The sequence below is a fragment of the Acipenser ruthenus genome, chromosome 7 (genome assembly GCF_902713425.1).
Source record: "Acipenser ruthenus chromosome 7, fAciRut3.2 maternal haplotype, whole genome shotgun sequence".
Taxonomy (NCBI): domain Eukaryota; kingdom Metazoa; phylum Chordata; class Actinopteri; order Acipenseriformes; family Acipenseridae; genus Acipenser; species Acipenser ruthenus.
Window position 1 is genome coordinate 1,715,097 of NC_081195.1, and position 7,956 is coordinate 1,723,052.

Sequence of the window (7,956 nt, forward strand, 5' to 3'; positions counted from 1 at the left end):
TTATTATTATTATTATTATTATTATTATTATTATTATTATTATGCAGAATGGCATTAAAATTATGCAAAAACTAATGATGACTGTAAATATATATATATATATATGAAAGGAAAAAATATTTTATCAGTAACAAAAAAGATGAGAGAAAATACCCCCGCCCCCCAAAAAAGGTATAAAAATGCAAAAGCTAGCAAGAGAAAAAAAGGTGGGTGGAATTGGTAGGAAGGGTTCTATTATCAGCTAAAGGTCTTTTTAAATGCAATCCAGTATGGGCAATGCTGAGGGCTAATGAGCCTCCTCCGATCTAGGGAACATGCTTTGTTCATAAATAAAAGAACAGGAACTGGCCAGTCTACAGATTTTTCTTGTCACAGGTTTCCATAGTTCAGGAGAGAGAAAAAAAAAATACTACTAAAAAGTTTTGAGCTATTACCTTTTCTTTTTGGCCCAGTAGAAAGAAGAAAAAAAAATCATGTGTTATTGTTTTTTTGGGTTTTTTTCCACATTGTATCTGAATTCATGAATGTTTGTGGATGTCTGCTCCACACTGGGGTAGAAATAAAAATGGAGACACTTGTAGTGTCTATTCATTTTTATTTATATGCATATCAACAGTTGTATCTTAGCAATAAGTACTAAGGGAGGCTGTGTGGTCCAGTGGTTAAAGAAAAGGGCTTGTAACCAGGAGGTCCCCAGTTCAAATCCCACCTCAGCCACTGACTCATTGTGTGACCCTGAGCAAGTCACTTAACCTCCTTGTGCTCCGTCTTTCGGGTGAGACGTAATTGTAAGTGACTTTGCAGCTGATGCATAGTTCACACACCCTAGTCTCTGTAAGTCGCCTTGGATGAAGGTGTCTGCTAAATAAACAAATAATAATATCTATTTTTTTGTGTTTCTGTGCAAAGTATATTGAGATGTGTCTGTTATTAATTAAAAAAATGTTGGACCTCCTAATGGCATAGCCTGTGCTGTTCATAGCAACAATCATGGTAAGGGGTTACTGTCGAACGGTTTGCCAGCTCTCCTCGGAGAAAGATGAACACATTACATAAATGCCTGTTCTTAGCATGAAGAACTTGGCATTACACTTCCAGCATTTAGTCAGATTTCCTGACTGATTTGCCTGTTGCAAGGAAAGCTTTACTCACCGTCTTTACCTAATTTCTACCTCATAGCTTTTTAACCAGTTCAAATTCATTCTGTTTTCTGAATAACATGCAGGTTAACCACCAGTTTTTGCTTGCAGTGGCTTTCTATATTACCTGGACTACAGTGATACAACAATTGATTTCAGTTTTATTTCATTATGTGTAGTCTTAGCCGAATTCCAAAATCAAATTGAACATAAATGGTTTGCTAGCTTCAGAGAGGTTCACATTATGTCATTAGGTAGGCTTTATCCCTGGTAAGTTGGTGGTATGCAAATCATTGAGATGCTTTTCCAAATATCAACAGACAGTTCAATATAGAAAACAGAGCACAACCGGGTGGTGGCTGTAGAGCTATAGAATCACCCTATAGAATTAAGTAATTGTGCTTCATAAAGTCGAATGAAACCTGCTGAATAATGTTACGTTACCATATTGAATTAAATACTGCTTTGTAGTTTTCCATATACTTAATGTAAAAATTGACAAAAATTGAAAAATGTGACATTTTGTGACAAATCTCAATCCTAAAATTCTAAGTAATGCAAAACTTTTGACCAGAGCTGTAAGTCACAAATAAGATCAAATACAGGACCCTGTTCAAAATGAAATATGTGAAGGTTTCAGGAATATCGAACCATGCTCATTAAAGCACTTTAAAAAGTGGCCTTAAAACAACATTTATTATTCAAACTTACTATTCAGGAGCTTCCTTTCCATTGTGGCATACACATGTACATTTATGAGACAAAGACATGACTTTAGCTTGAATGAGAGGATGAACGTGATTGGAGCTACACTTTAGCTTGAATGAGAGGATGAACGTGATTGGATCTACACTTTAGCTTGAATGAGAGGATGAACGTGCATGGATCTACACTTTAGCTTGAATGAAAGGATGAACGTGCTTGGAGCTACACTTTAGCTTGAATGAGAGGATGAACGTGCTTGGAGCTACACTTTAGCTTGAATGAGAGGATGAACGTGCTTGGAGCTACACTTTAGCTTGAATGAGAGGATGAACGTGCATGGAGCTACACTTTAGCTTGAATGAGAGGATGAACGTGCATGGAGCTACACTTTAGCTTGAATGAGAGGATGAACGTGCTTGGAGCTACACTTTAGCTTGAATGAAAGGATGAACGTGCTTGGAGCTACACTTTAGCTTGAATGAGAGGATGAACGTGCATGGAGCTACACTTTAGCTTGAATGAGAGGATGAACGTGCTTGGAGCTACACTTTAGCTTGAATGAGAGGATGAACGTGCATGGAGCTACACTTTAGCTTGAATGAGAGGATGAACGTGCATGGAGCTACACTTTAGCTTGAATGAGAGGATGAACGTGCTTGGAGCTACACTTTAGCTTGAATGAGAGGATGAACGTGCTTGGAGCTACACTTTAGCTTGAATGAAAGGATGAACGTGCTTGGAGCTACACTTTAGCTTGAATGAGAGGATGAACGTGCATGGAGCTACACTTTAGCTTGAATGAGAGGATGAACGTGCTTGGAGCTACACTTTAGCTTGAATGAGAGGATGAACGTGCATGGAGCTACACTGTAGCTTGAATGAGAGGATGAACGTGCATGGAGCTACACTTTAGCTTGAATGAGAGGATGAACGTGCTTGGAGCTACACTTTAGCTTGAATGAGAGGATGAACGTGCATGGAGCTACACTTTAGCTTGAATGAGAGGATGAACGTGCATGGAGCTACACTTTAGCTTGAATGAGAGGATGAACGTGCATGGAGCTACACTTTAGCTTGAATGAGAGGATGAACGTGCTTGGATCTACACTTTAGCTTGAATGAGAGGATGAACGTGATTGGATCTACACTTTAGCTTGAATGAGAGGATGAACGTGATTGGAGCTACACTTTAGCTTGAATGAGAGGATGAACGTGCATGGATCTACGCTTTAGCTTGAATGAGAGGATGAACGTGCTTGGAGCTACACTTTAGCTTGAATGAGAGGATGAACATGCATGGAGCTACACTTTAGCTTGAATGAGAGGATGAACGTGCTTAGAGCTACACTTTAGCTTGAATGAGAGGATGAACGTGATTGGGTCTACACTTTAGCTTGAATGAGAGGATGAACGTGCATGGATCTACGCTTTAGCTTGAATGAGAGGATGAACGTGCTTGGATCTACACTTTAGCTTGAATGAGAGGATGAACGTGCTTGGAGCTACACTTTAGCTTGAATGAGAGGATGAACGTGCATGGAGCTACACTTTAGCTTGAATGAGAGGATGAACGTGCTTGGATCTACACTTTAGCTTGAATGAGAGGATGAACGTGATTGGAGCTACACTTTAGCTTGAATGAGAGGATGAACGTGCTTGGAGCTACACTTTAGCTTGAATGAGAGGATGAACATGCTTGGATCTACACTTTAGCTTGAATGAGAGGATGAACGTGATTGGAGCTACACTTTAGCTTGAATGAGAGGATGAACGTGCTTGGAGCTACACTTTAGCTTGAATGAGAGGATGAACGTGCTTGGAGCTACACTTTAGCTTGAATGAGAGGATGAACATGCTTGGATCTACACTTTAGCTTGAATGAGAGGATGAACGTGATTGGAGCTACACTTTAGCTTGAATGAGAGGATGAACGTGCTTGGAGCTACACTTTAGCTTGAATGAGAGGATGAACGTGCATGGAGCTACACTTTAGCTTGAATGAGAGGATGAACGTGCATGGAGCTACACTTTAGCTTGAATGAGAGGATGAACGTGCTTGGAGCTACACTTTAGCTTGAATGAGAGGATGAACGTGCTTGGTACTACACCCATGTCTTTCCTATAGTTGTATGTAACTCATATTTTTGTATTGCATGTGTGGAATGCAAACCAGCTGGCCAATGTCTTTGACTTTCTGTTTGTAGAATTGTTGACGTCCTCTGATCAGTGGTCAGCTCCAGGTCCATTGGTCTTGGGTATTTATCCACTCACACACTTGACCACTGCTAAAGTTATTGCTTAAAGATTAAGTAGCTTTAAATCTATTTTTTCTTTTATATTTTTTTGTTGTAAAATATTTCCTGATGCCTAAAATGTTGTTGTCTATATTTGGTTTGATTATATATCACATGTATGCAACAGAACAATTGTTGGTTAATGGTATATCAGTTAAATTGTATTTATCAATTTTAACCTAACTTCAAGATATCTGAAACCAAAAATGTACAATATTTTTTTAAACCTTTAAAAAAGCCTTTTAATGTGCCCCCGGGTACAGTTGTCCGTCCCCCCTGAGCTCGGGGCCCGGGTACAGTTGTCTGTCCCCCCTGAGCTTGGGGCCCGGGTACAGTTGTCTGTCCCCCCTGAGCTCGGGGGCCCGGGTACAGTTGTCCGTCCCCCCTGAGCTCGGGGCCCAGGTACAGTTGTCCGTACCCCCGTACCCCCTCCTCTCGTCAGCACTGGTCACAGGAGTGGATGAGTAGGCAGAGTGACATTTCCGGGTATTCCATGCTGCGTGAACCTCTTATTGGCTGACTAACAATATTTTGAAGGATGTTAGTTGAAATCAGTGGAAACAAAAATACAAAGACCTCCCCCTCCCAATTCAACAGGGGAATGTATTATTAGTAGCACCAGGGGAATGTATTATTAGTAGCACCAGGTGGTATGTATTTTCTGTTCGGATAAAGAGTAGTAAAAATCCAATAATAGTTCTAGCTGTAGACTATTATTATTGAAGCAATAGGAAGCTGTTCTTTAAGAAAGGGGTGTGGAGGTGAGACAGACTTGCAAAAAAAAATGTATACACTGACAGCGGAACAGTGCAAATTAATCTGAACATATAGATAACACTTCAAATGCAACTTGAAGAACACAAATTCTGCCTATGCAAAGAGGAAAATCATTGTTACCGCTGTTAAGTATGAATTCATAAATTTGTTAAAAGGTACGTTTCAGATGGTTATAATTCATTCTCTATTGCGTGTGTTTACATAAAAAGTTTGAAAACCATTAGGTATATTATCCTGAATAAACAAGAACCATAAGCTCAACCAGCAATGCCAATGCAGGGGATCTGGAACACTGGCATTGATTTAGTACATTGAATTCATGATGGACCCACCCCCTTCATAAATAGTGATAATTAGTGGATCCCTGCATTCATGATGGGCCCGCCCCCTTCATAAATAGTGATGATTAGTGGATCCCTGCATTCATGATAGGCCCGCCCCCTTCATAAATACTGATGATTAGTGGATCCCTGCATTCATGATGGGCCCGTCCCCTTCATAAATACTGATGATTAGTGGATCCCTGAATTCATGATGGGCCCGCCCCCTTCATAAATACTGATATTTAGTGGATCCCTGAATTCATGATGGGCCCGCCCCCTTCATAAATACTGATGATTAGTGGATCCCTGAATTCATGATGGGCCCGCCCCCTTCATAAATACTGATGATCAGTGGATCCCTGAATTCATGATGGGCTCGCCCCCTTCATAAATACTGATGATTAGTGGATCCCTGCATTCATGATGGACCCGCCCCCTTCATAAATACTGATGATTAGTGGATCCCTGCATTCATGATGGGCTTGCCCCCTTCATAAATACTGATGATTAGTTTGGCAAATGACATGCATTCAATTTGTGGAGCCTACACACTGTCTTTCTATTTCATCATGTACAGTATCTGGACAAAGCTATTAATAAAAATGTCACATGGAACCATTAGTTCTTTGCTTTTCTTAGAACTAAATAATAATAAAGCAAGTGAATTCCAGGTGTCAAAGAACATTATTGTAATGACTCAAAATACATGGGTACACAAACACCCATACTGTAATAACACACCTTAAACGCAATCAGTTCTATATATATACACACATTTTTTTCTAAAGGCCAACCACATACCGTTTATTGTCAAATAAGCATTATGTCCCTTTTTGGTTAATTATGAGGGACCAACATACATGCAAGGTTTACACATGAGATAGTGTATATTTGATCAATATTAATATGGCTACGCAAACTCCACCAGTTATTAAGGAGAGCCTCTCTCCTTTGATTCAGCCCATTACTAACGCCTCTGCATCTTTAGATTAAAACCCGACCTCTTTTATTTAATAATATGAAATCCTCCATGTATCTTCTAAAAGCTTTAATAAGACAAAGATAAGATTTGCATCCCCATGCAAGTGTCTTTTTCAATTGATTATGAAGCTGCCATTGATGTGTGAGAAATTGATGTTTTCCTCTGTTCTTAAGGGGTCTAATAGAGGAGGAGGGATTTGAGGAGGAGATTTTGCTACTTTGATCTTCAATCAGTAAAAATCCTATTTCTTTGTCAGACTATATTTGGTAAATAGCACTGACAACACACGTGGTTAGTAAGATGAAAAAAAGGGGTTCAGTGTTTCATATTTTTCCAACGTTTTGAGGTAGAATATGTGATGATAGTCCAATGAAGATCCTGATGTGACATCCCACAATGCATTGCTTTCCTACTCTGCTTATTGCTCACTGCAAGTACAGTAATACTACGACGACGACTACTACTAAAATACATCAAATAAAAAAAAATTCAAAAAATGCCCCAGCCATCATTTCTGTTCCTAAAAGTAGTTTGTAAGTGGAATCTATGCCTGTTTCTATTTAATGATTGCTATTTGAGGGGCTGTGTCACTGTGTTATTTAATGATTGCTATTTGAGGGTCTGTGTCGCTGTGTTATTTAATGATTGCTATTTGAGGGTCTGTGTCGCTGTGTTATTTAATGATTGCTATTTGAGGGGCTGTATCGCTGTGTTATTTAATGATTGCTATTTGAGGGGCTGTATCGCTGTGTTATTTAATGATTGCTATTTGAGGGGCTGTATCGCTGTGTTATTTAATGATTGCTATTTGAGGGGCTGTGTCGCTGTGTTATTTAATGATTGCTATTTGAGGGTCTGTATCGCTGTGTTATTTAATGATTGCTATTTGAGGGGCTGTATCGCTGTACTGTTAGTATGTCAAGGCCAAAGCTCATATTACCTGCTTGCACTAGGCATTCTTTACCAGTTTGGTAAAACTAACAAGTTTGCTTTAAAATGTTGTTATTCATAAATATTTAATTCAAATAAAATAAACATAAGGAAAGTCTGAACATGCTTCTTTTGTTTGTATCTAAAGGGCTTGTATAGCAATGATCACACCTCACAATAACCGCTCTTAAAGATTTTAAAAACAAGTTTATAATTAGTTGCTGAGCTGTAAAGTAGAAGCAGGTATATGCTTTTTTTTACACACACAGACATCTGTTGCTTTCATCTTTCAAAGAGGGAGAATGCTGAGCTGTCCTGTTAACAAACTAAACAGTCAACATAAAGTACAGTACTGTACTCAAAAGACTATGTGAGCAATGTACACTGAACACAAAATGGGAAGTCACTGCCATCCTTCTGCTTTCCCATGATTATTGCTGAATGGCTGCACTCAGCTGTCCCACAGCTTATATAGGGCTGGTGGTCAATTTGCTTACATTGCAGACTACTGAAATTCTCAAATGTGACTTACATTCTCCAATTGTGTGGCCAGTCAGTGTAGTAAACAGACATCATGGGAACATTATTTCAGTAAAGAACATGATTGTGATGCTCTACAGCTTTAATTATTTGATCAGGCAGCAGCAATTGTCTATTCAGTACCAGATAGAGAAAACATTTGCATAATGCCAAAAACATATTCAAATATTTGGTATTCCATAAGCCAGTGGTTCATTCATACTTTAAATAGAGTAATTGAAAATATATTGTTGCATTCACTGAAGGGGTCCTGGTGATCTATGCAG